At 40.5% G+C, this 11,392-nt stretch overlaps 1 long non-coding RNA gene across 1 annotated transcript; it reads left to right on the forward strand.

Annotated features, from left to right (window-relative positions):
- The first annotated feature begins 1,135 nt into the window (after positions 1 to 1,135).
- Positions 1,136 to 10,419, forward strand: LOC144523235 (uncharacterized). The gene is made up of 3 exons (XR_013502487.1): positions 1,136 to 1,336; positions 6,035 to 6,158; positions 9,694 to 10,419. It is a non-coding gene; the product is annotated as an uncharacterized LOC144523235 (long non-coding RNA).
- Positions 10,420 to 11,392: the final 973 nt, after the last annotated feature.

The following is an 11,392-nucleotide window of genomic DNA, read 5'->3' on the forward strand; positions in this document are numbered from 1 at the left end:
ATGCTCAAGACTGGGAAAATTCACACTGCATTAACATTATGAGATAGGACATGCCTTGGCAGAGGTCTGCACTCTCTGAGTAACCTTCCAAAGTTTAGATACGTTTGATTCAACCCCCTTGGTTTTGTTTATTCAAGTCTGTGCCTGCAGCTTTCCATGCTAGGATTTGAGATGTAATGGGAAAAGCTCTAGAGAGAAAAAAAAATTAGTTTTAATTTTAAGAATTTAGATTTTAGTATTTTTTTTATAGGGCCATATGCATCCTTGATTATGCAGTGGATGTTTTGAATGATCAGATTTCTTATGTGTTGCTTATCATGGTTTATCATAGGCTGCTCCTTTTTTATGCAATGCTGCTCTGCAGGAGTTGAACGTGCAGCACCCAACCTGGAGGATTTTGTTTACAGGATGTTCTTACAGCTAATCCACCTGTCAGAGCTTAACAGTCGAGTACTTTGTGTTCTCACTGCAGGCCACCAAGTTTGTCTGTTTGTATTATTCCTCCATCCATGCAGAGGTCAGTCTTTCTTTTTATTCAGAGGCGTTTTTTTGCTGATTTCAGATCAGATATGACCCACAATAGGCCTTCTGTGTTGGAAGCATTCCTGCGCTTCACTGGTTTCAGGTATAGGGAGTCCTCATAGTGTTTCAGTCCCACGGATAGTATCACCTTGTCTTGCTTTCATCATGACTCACATACTCAAACTGACAAACACACGTGATAAGGAAAAAAGAGGTGTAGAAAACAAACTTGCCTCTGGTTATCTCCACCCCTACTATCTCTGCACTATCAATACATCATTATTCCGTCTTGTGTTATAGTGTTGCATGACCAGAGACTTCTTACATAATACCTTGCAGTTGTTTTGCAAAGGTCTGTGCTTTGTAAGCGCTGCTGTATGTTTGACGTACAAGAAAACAAGCGAGGTGCAGTTACAGTGTAATGCAGGGCATATGTAGCCTAGAAATCTAGACGCACCATAGCGGCAGCAAATGTAATTTGCAGCCAGGGAGTTCAGCAACTCTCCGTTGGCTTGCGAGCTGGAAAAACCAAACTCTGGCTGGGCCAATCACATTGTGTGTAGAGTCGGTGGGCGGGCTTATGACTGCTGCTGCTGGGAACAGCAGTCTTTCGAATCGGCTTCGGCACTGAAGTCATTCTTAAAAAAAGATGTTTTCTGAGTTTTGCCGACCAGATACGGCAAAAGTTTAATCTGTCAACTAGCTTCGCTACCTTCTTCGTTGCTCTGCCTGGTTGTAGCGCTATCCTATTGTGTGCAGAGGGAATTTGAAAGACAACCGTTTATCTAGCCCCTTGGATTGAGCCCTGTCAATGGTGAGTTCCCAGACCCAACATCTTGATGTGGGTCTGGCTTGTCAGGCTAGGGCAGTTGCAATCCTGCAACTCAATGAAAACACTGCATTACCCTGCATGTTGATTGCAGCTTTGGGATGAATGGTGTTTAGAAAGGAAAATAACAGCCAGTTATGTGTAACAACAATAGAGACAAACATAGAAAATTTATATAAATGAATATTAACATTTTAGTAATTTTGGTGATTAAAGATGCATATGCAAAAAAAGAAGAAAAAAAACTCTTTTTTTTATCTGAAGAAAAGGGCATTGTGGCTGCTTTTTTGTGACTATGGGCAAAAAGTGGTACGTGTGTTCAATCAAAACCTCTCAAAACTATTTAGTAACATTTATGAACGTAATTTCTATGAGGTCTATAGCTAGTACTATGATAGCATTGTCAGGTGTTCCTATTTTTGGGTCCACCCCCTGTTTTTGTCACCACCATATAAGAGCAAGCTTATATGACCTTCAGTGCTGGTGACTGTCATAAGACACAAACATCAAACATCAAGGTAAATGTTAAGCCCTTTTCACTTAAATGCCTTCAATAATGCAGTAAAAAGAGGTCAAAAGAATTAGCTATTTTTATGCAGCATGGTTATGTTCAGATGCACACATTAGATCAAATTTGTAAACGTCACTGACAGCCACTGAAGCTGTTATTTCTGTGGTTCCTGCTTCAAGATAAAAAGAAAATGCTAAGAATGAGTAAATTCAGCTTTAACAATCCTCAGAACATCTACGTCAACTTGTACTGGTTTGTTTTCCCAGTGTTGTGTGTTTATGTGACCTGGACCGGGGATTAAATCAGCTGAGTGACCTTATGATTCTCCAGCTGGGCTTTTGGCTGCAGCAGCAGAGAGGAGGAGGAGGCTCTGGGGTTTCCCATGGGGTTCTGGTGATGGGTGTCAGGGGTACATCAGGGGTTGAATCTGTTTTCCCAGTTCTGTATCCCAAAAGATTCCCCACTGAGTTTCTTCTTTCCAGAGGAGAAGAGTCAAGGACACAGATGTGCTATGACAGTTGTACTAGTTAGAGTCCTTAACTGAAAGAACAGCACCAGTGTGTTTGTAGTTTCTGTACATTTTCTTAACAAGATTTTTTAAACTTTACCTTTTTGAAATGTAGCTTTATTTTCTGTTTCATTTTACAGACGATTGCAGGGTAGTACAGTAATATGACTTGTCTGGCTGAAATTAAAGGGGAACTCCAACTTACACATTGTGAGTCAACAGTGATATCATCCAAGTTAGTTGTTAAACTGGTTCCTGAAATAATGGGTAAACACCTCCTGACCTGCCTCTGGTATGCTGAAATAACATTTGTGTCATGTGGTTTTGTAGAAGTCACAGGCTTTTACTTTACAACTCATAAAAGTCTACTGAAGTGTTTGGGAAAAATGATAATCACACAATCATCATCATCAATATCTGGACTTTTCCTTCCGGAAAGTCCCGATAATGTAAGAAAACACTGTGTTTTGTAATGTCAGTAGTAATAGTTCCCTACAACATAACTGGAAAGGATTCTCTTTCAAGACAAACACTAAGAAAAATGTTCATATCGTGTAAAGAGAAAATGTGTGTATGTTGGAAAACATATTAGATCAAGTTACATTAATGATTTGTTCTGTACAAGAAAATCAGGTGAAAATCATTACCTGCTGAGTTAGGTAGGAAAAACATACTGATCTAGTTAAAACACACCAAATAAATACTACATTGTTGAGCAAAATATTCAGGCTTCATGATTAGCCCGATAACAGCTGACCCAACGAACATGGGACGTCAGGAACAAATGAGCATCATTAATTATTAAACTTTTTAAATGCATACAAATATTATGTCATTGGTACTGCCAGGTGCAACAGTAAATGTGGGCCCTGGCAGCTTTGATCACCAAACGTCACACAAGTCTTCATGACAGATCTGCCCTACAAAATTATTTGAGACCTCCTTTATCATGTGAATAAATATCGTGAGTCAATTTGATTGTTTTAACGAGAAAATAAAGGGCTATGACAACTGTAACATCCAAAACAATACGAGAAACCACAGCAGAACGCCGTAACAGCTGTTAAGCCTCTTTGCCTTTGTTCCGGCACGCTGAAGTTGAGTTAAGGCGTTCTGACTTTGTTTAGCCAGGCATCAAAAGAGATGTTACTGTGCCGCCGTGATGTTACTGTACTCTGACTTTGTCATACTGTCAAAGTTTGCCGCTTTTAATTGTCACCAAACCACGTAACATACAAACGACACATCTTTGAAATAAAGTGCCAATGGTTCAGATCTGTCAATGTCAGTGACAGCCCGGAGCTAGCTAAATTTAATCTGTGTCACGCAGCGCTAACGATGCTGACACACCTCCTCACTTGTGGCAGAGCCTCACATCAGACGCCGAAAACCAATTATTAAATACACAGGCATCCTACCTTTCCATGCAATCCGATATAATCCATGGAAGATATAATCCACAACAATCCATACGTGTTTGAACCATATTTCCTTCTTGCAGGTGTTCATGTCAGATCTTACACAAATCCATAATAGCACTAAGCTAGTTATCGTTAACATCCGTACAAAGTAGGCTAACCTAAATGGTCGGTCAAATCGGTCTATGTTATCTCAGAATTAAAAAGTAGTAATCCAAGTCGAGTTCGCTGACTCGAGCATCTTTCCTTGCTGACTGTGCATCTTGAGCAGTTTGGTGGCCCTTAACCCTTAACCAGGGGCGATTCTAGGATCAGACCTTTAGGGGGGCTCAGCCCCTAATGAGAATATGACACGGATACAGTGCACGCAAAAGTGTTAAACATAATATATTTATTGTTAAACAATAAATATACCTTTGTATTCAATTATAATTAAATTATCTTTATTGAGAAAATATTTCTTGCATTTATTCATATTGTACATACTGTACTGCAAAGTAACTTATCTGTCATAGTGTTAGTGTTGCCACACTATCCTGATCATTATAGCACTAAATAGGAACAACCAAAGGTCTTCTATATAATTTCAAACAAATACCATGATGACCTTGGTTAGGTGTTCTTATAATGGATGTAAGTATGGTGAACAGCAAGCAAATATTGAATATATGTCAGTTACTGCCTTTTGCCTTTGCACGACTCCTTGTTTTTGGCACATGATACAAAGGCAGAGTACAGTAACTGCCAAACAAGGGTCAAAGGTCAATTTTGAGCTCAAGATCTTTTGCAAACAAACATTTCTTCATTATAGCAACTAGTTGTCAAATTTTGGGAGTCCTCCCTGTATACCTACCTAATACCTTTGTCTGGACAAAACAGAAACTTTAAAGTCATTTTTCTCAGTTTCACACTCTATCGAGTTAAGGTTTTTTGCCTTTGCAGGGCAGAGATGTAAAGTACAATTAGAAAATAACCTCTTGTTGTTTTTAGAGCGGAATGATGAGTCGAGAAAAAAGTTCCCTATCTTAAGAAGAGTGTGGAAAACAAACTACTATGATTAAAGGTGGAGTCAGCGATTCTGGAGAAAAATTGTTGAAATTTGAACTCAACACCCAAGCAATAACACCTGTCCCGTCCGTGCACCTTTTTTACCGTCCCTCTCGCTACCATTGCATTTCTGTTTGCTGAATTTGACAAAAAGTGTATTGGATTAGAAATGCTGACTACACCTTTTGAAGAATGTGTTTTTGACTATTTGACTGGCAGCTGACAGGCTGTCCAACCAGTTTCAAAGATGACAGAGACGTTAAAATCCAGTAATGTCAGCCTCCCTCCTCTCCGCTCCTCCCCCCTAACCCAGGGATCCACCTCATGTTTTTCTGAAAGATGATTCCCTGTTCGCCAACACCTGGGCTTTAAAAGCAGGCACTTGGCCAATAGAACGGGGAATAACAAGCCAGACCGGTTTCGGCTTTCCCTTTAATGAAAAACAAGAGAGAGTTGAGAGGGAGGGATGGAGGAATAGATGGAGAGAGGCAGACAGAGAGGTGAGGATGAGGGGTCTCGGCACGCTCACCAGCTGAGAGAAGAGCCTGTTTTGTTGCCCATTGACACGGGACCAGCAGGACTTCCTCAGAAGTAGCAGTTTGCTGTGAGCCCGTGGGTGGAGGGGTGGTGGTGGAGGTCCACTTGTGGTCATGAGGGAGCAGAGAGGCTGTCCTCTGTTTAACCCCCCTCTGTCCATAGCTAACAGGCTATAATTCCACAAAGTCCCATCCACTCTCCAAAAGTCTGAGGGTGTGTTACTCGAGGAAATCAGTACCTGCCAAAAGAAAAGAAAAAAAGCACTGGGGGGTGGGGTGGGGAATCAAAATTGATGCTAAAATGCATAGAAAAGATAACAAATAACCTTTCAGAAATGCGTAAAAATATAAAAGCTTTACCAGTTCCTGTATAAATCTAAATTTAATATTAAAATACTTAAATTAATTCTTATGAACAGAAACGCTTGAAATGCTTATTTTGTGTTAGGAGTTTATTATTCATAATCACATTTTTTTACAATTATTATTAGTAATTATAATAATAATAACAATCTATGATATGTCTTTTTTTTAAAGCTTTTCTTTACTTATCTTTAAAAAACAAAATGTCTTGTACTGTTCTCCTGTCTGAAGTTGCTGCAGTGGTTGTTTAAAAACAACCCTGCTCGCCTGTACAAACCTCTGACACTGTATCCTCTCCAGGGGGACGAGCTGAACAAAAACAACTCAATCATGACATCACAGCCAGTCCTTGTTACTCAGCACTGAGGCGTCTTGTGGAAGAAGAGATAAACAAAAGGAAGAGATAATAAAGAGAGCAAAATTAGTAAGTATATACAGTAGCTAGTAAAAGCAAAAACCATGCTGGATGCTCTGAGAGGCTCTATGTAGAAAGCAAAACAATAGGCTGCTTACATGCTCACAACCATGATGCTAACATCCATCCATCCATCTTCATCCGCTTATCCGGGGTCGGGTCGCGGGGGTAGCAGCTCCAGCAGCGGACCCCAAACTTCCCTTTCCCAGGCCACATTAACCAGCTCCGACTGGGGGATCCCGAGCGTTCCCAGGCCAGGTTAGAGATATAATCCCTCCACCTAGTCCTGGGTCTCCCCGAGGCCTCCTCCCAGCTGGACGTGCCTGGAACACCTCCCTAGGGAGGCACCCAGGGGGCATCCTTACCAGATGCCCGAACCACCTCAACTGGCTCCTTTCGGCGCCAAAGGAGCAGCGGCTCTACTCCGAGCTCCTCACGGATAACTGAGCTTCTCACCCCTATCTCTAAGGGAGACGCCAGCTACCCTCCTGAGGAAACCCATTTCGGCCGCTTGTACCCTGGATCTTGTTCTTTCGGTCATGATGCTAACATGCTGATGTTAAACAAATGCGTTTACCATGCTCCCCATCTTAGTTAGCATGCTAACATTTGCTAACTAACACAAAAAGTACAGCTTGGCTGATGCCAAAGGCTAATGCCGTTTTAAAAGTACAAAAATGTCAACCTCATGGTGGCACCAGAGGAAAGGTCAGGGGATCATCAAAGTCATTAGGCTTCATCATCCTCTGGGGACTATGAATATCTGAACCTCTGGACCTTTCCAAAGTCTGTAGGCATTAGTCTCGCTTTTCCAGATCTTCCTCCACAGCGGTGCGGAGGAGGGTCATGCTAGCACAGCATTCCAGGATGGGAGAAAAACCTGCTCTGGTTTGTTGGCATTTCTTTAAACCAAACACAATCATCATGGGTGGCACCAAGCGCCCAACAGAGCCACGGTGCCACTGCAAAATAGCCTTGGGAAGAAACTTGTTTTGGTGGAACATGTGTAGGTTCAAAGGTTGTTTTAGTTGTGCAACAGAAAACTCTGATTGGACAGAAAGTCTCCCTAGCTGTCTCAATCTACCCTGCAGAGATCTGAGAAAAGGTTAACCATAGTCCTCATAAATCCACCGGATCAAATTCTAACACAAAAAAAGCAGAAGGTAACAGATATCCTGGCAAAAAGAGCATGATCTGACGGAATATCCTGCAGCACTGGAGCAATCTTGGAAGTGGAACATCGTGGATATAGACTACAGGAGGAGCAGTGCAGAGTCATTTTACGGCTGCTTGTTTAGAGCAGCAGCTCTGAACCATGGAGAGATACTGCAGGTTTTTACACCAACCATCCCATTGATTTACCTCACTGGGTTAATGTATAATCATCAGACAATCCCACTCATATTATCAGAGTCTCTCAGTGCAATACTAACAATGGAAAATCACCTGCAGTGAAATCAAGTGATGGAAAAAGTATTCTTTAACCATCCGACTGTCTTGTCTTTACTTTAAATTCAGAACAAGTTTCTGTGGCGACACTGATATCTTTTAATGTAGTGACACTGCCTGTGACTGCTTGATTTGTGATGTATAACTAGGGTCTCATTTCATCCATCAGCTAAATAAATAAAAACCTGAAATGAAATTGAAAAATAAAATAGTCTGCCCACATACAGAGGTAAATAAGTGCACGGAGAGCTGACACTAAAAACAGCCCCATATTGTGTTTACACTCACATACGTAATATCAACTTAAAACTAGCAAGTTTTATCTCAGAGTTAAGCTGATAACCTGTGTACATGTGGTGTTATCTCTGTATTACCAGCATCGAGAACAGTAAATACTTTTAGTTTCACTTTTCACGAGCAAGACAAGCTGTGTCAGAATCCGATTAAGGACTCCAAATGATTACACTTCCCAAAGTATTCTGAAGGCCCAAACACAGATGTTTGCTTCAATGATATCACGTTTTGCTTTAATGTCAGCAGGGATTTTTTTTCAGAGTAGGCATCAACAAACTTCTATTTTTTTACTTTTATTACCCTGTCTTGATGGGCGCCGATAGAGGACTGTTGCAAGTTTTTGAATCAGAAATCAGAAATGTTAAAGCGAAACTAAGGCGATGAATGCAGATCTCTATTGCAGCCAGTATTTAAGTGTTCAATCATAAAGCGTGTGTAACTTCCTCTTGTCGAGACAAACTGTGGTTACAGAACAGGACAAAATGTACAGCAAACGGCTTTGCCTCCTAAACTCATATGTTGAAGCTACAGCTAAGAGTCAGGTCACAGCATGCACGTTCTCTGCTCACTCACCCAAAGACTAAAAATAGAGTCTGTGGTTAGGAAATGATGAAAAACACGGGACATATTTGACTTCAGGTCATGAACAGTGATATAGAGACCATTTAAACTCTTTGCCTTCTCTTTCTTTATCTCACCCTTTGTTTTCTCCTGTTTCAATTTCACACACCAGTCAACTTTATTGCTCTGCACAGCTGAGTTTATAACCTGCATGCCTCCTACAGGGTGGAAAGCATCTGAGATAGTGCACACAAAAATCAAAGTCAGCGAAAAAGGCTTAATGGATTCTAGGTACGGTACAGTAATACAGTTACATAACAGTTACATTAAGCTTAAATTAAAGAAGTGCAATGGGCAAGACACCATAAAAAAATATTTGTATTACTGTAATATTAAACTGCAGTCTCTAAATGCAGTTTTAAATGATGCAGACACAGCTGGTGAAGTGCACATTGGTTTATCTCCTATTAGACAAACTCAGGACTTTTTGTTTCTATTGTGACCACGTAATTTGTGCAATGCCCCAGGGGTCAATACGGGATACATTTTTATTTTCTTATTTTATATGCTCCTTCTTCAACTGTGTCTCCCAAGAATTACATTTATTACTTCTTTTTTTTTTAGTAAGTACGTTCTGATCATAATGTAATGATTCAGTGTATTGAGTTCAGTAAAATTTTTGTTTCCGACGAAGGAAGCACTACGTTTTTGTACTGCACAGAAGTTGTAGGTAGTTGGTCAGGGTGACTTGTGGGCGTTCCGCATGTGGATAGGTTTAACCAACTATAGCACTCTGGTTAATGTTGGTGAAAGATCCTGGTTTAGGTTAAATGTTAGTAAAATTAGCATATCAATTCATTTTCAACTTCTTTAATGTTTAACCAAGGCAATGATCATTCACTAACCTTGCCAGACCTGTGAGGGCCTAACTATCAACAGCAAAACGTTTTTTAATGCTTTAGTTTCTAGCGGATATTGTATCGCCAAAGCAGATAACGTAAAGGAAAACTAATTTAAAAAAATTGTTAGTGAGCATTTTGCAGATATGTTCAGTAACAACCTTTTGTGACTTGGCAGATATGTTAATTAGCAATGTTTCCTCATTATGTTGATATAAAATGTAATTAATGTAGCATTATGTTTCTACTAACAAATGTATTCGCTGTTGCAAATTGGTAAATTTGAAATTTGCATTGCATAAGATGTAGGCCTAATCTACTGTACTGTTCTTTTTTTCCAGCAACTGGCCTGAGCAAACTGTATTCCCACCTTTATCATCCATTTATTCAAAGAGGAACTTAAACAGTGTGTCTCTGTGCAGAGTTTTGCTGTTCACAAAGACTCACATAGCACATGGCAGGAAAACAGACTGTAAGACAGGAAAACATTCAGCAAAGTGTGAACAGAGCTTCAATAAAACACCTTGTGCAGCAGTGTGAACATGGCGACATGTCTGCACACTGAACCTCCCACAGCTTCTCCACAGAACTTCACAGTGACACAGGAAAACTTGGCTGGACTGACATTTACACAGGCCAGTGCACAGCTGCATGTAGACATGTATACATACTGAATCATGAGTCAGGGATGCAAGCCCAGCTCCCCCCATCACACCACCTCATCCCACATGAGCCAATGGGAGAAGCACAACACACCTTTGTGCTCTGGTCTCCTGGAGCTCCACATACCAAGACTGCCTGTGGTCAGAAAACAAACACACACACACACACACACACACACACACACACACACACACACACACACACACACACACACACTGTGAAAATACAGAGTAAAACTATCACCTCCAGTGATTCATAATAAGGCTAAAAAACATTATTTTCTGAAAAGTGATGATTTTTCCTTAAATTACCATATTTTCATGCAACTTCTTCACAATGAAATGGGACACGTATTGTGCTGTGCAGGTTTATGAGGATTAAACAGCTTCTGTTTTTGTTTGCTATTCACGAAAATGTTTTTGGTGTTGTGCCTTTTTGTCACAACTAGTGTACTTATGTTATAGGTTTACTGCCACCTTTAGTGCCTCATAAAGTACATATTGGAACTTTTCCTTTAGAGACAAGTAAACCAACAGTGAGCCTGGGAGTGGATGCCTGTCGCTGTTGAGAAAGTGTAAGGAATTATGAAAATGTAGGTAGAAATTATGAGATCCATTCCCTCGTTAAGTGCAGCTTTTGGGAAGAAACACTGCTAATCAAAGCCAAACAAGTTGCCTACTTGTGGGAAAGAGCAAAGACCACCAACATAAATCAGTTACTCAAGGGTTTTTCCTTAAGATAAATGTTAAGAACAAATATTTCACTTCTGTTAGGCTTGTTTTGGCCACAAATGGATTTTCTGAAATTCAGCAGCATTAGCATTAGTAGGATGAGTGTCCACCACATCACAGGCCGAAACAGCTGTTTATTGCCTCTATCTTTTGCTGCCATCCCATTTATTTACCTTTTCGGTAAGTCAGGACAGAGAAGCTCTATGTGAACCTCCTCATGTCCGTACAGGAGCACAAAGCACAACGAGATGCAATGACATGGACAGGAAAGGAAATCAAAACCTCAAAACATGTTATTCTTTTTACCTCGAAAGCATTAACATTGACAGCTTTATAAAGCAACTGATGAGAAGAGGCTTCACACACCACTTTCTAAGACTGTGTTATGACAAGAATCAGGGTCAAGGTTAATTGTCTTGCTCTAAAGGACTGAGAATGTTGCTCATCAACTTTTCCTGCATAGATTTATAAGTCTGAATTTAAACCTGCAACTTTCCAGCTATGGACCTGCTTCTCGGAGCTTTAGATCACTGCTGCCATAAATAAGTTCTCTGTGGGAAAGGACACAGTAAGGAGACACAGGGGAGGGACAGTAGCATCATTTGGGATTAAGACTAGCATAGAAACCAGAATTACCATCACACTT

Source organism: Sander vitreus, chromosome 9 (genome assembly GCF_031162955.1).
Source record: "Sander vitreus isolate 19-12246 chromosome 9, sanVit1, whole genome shotgun sequence".
Classification (NCBI taxonomy): domain Eukaryota; kingdom Metazoa; phylum Chordata; class Actinopteri; order Perciformes; family Percidae; genus Sander; species Sander vitreus.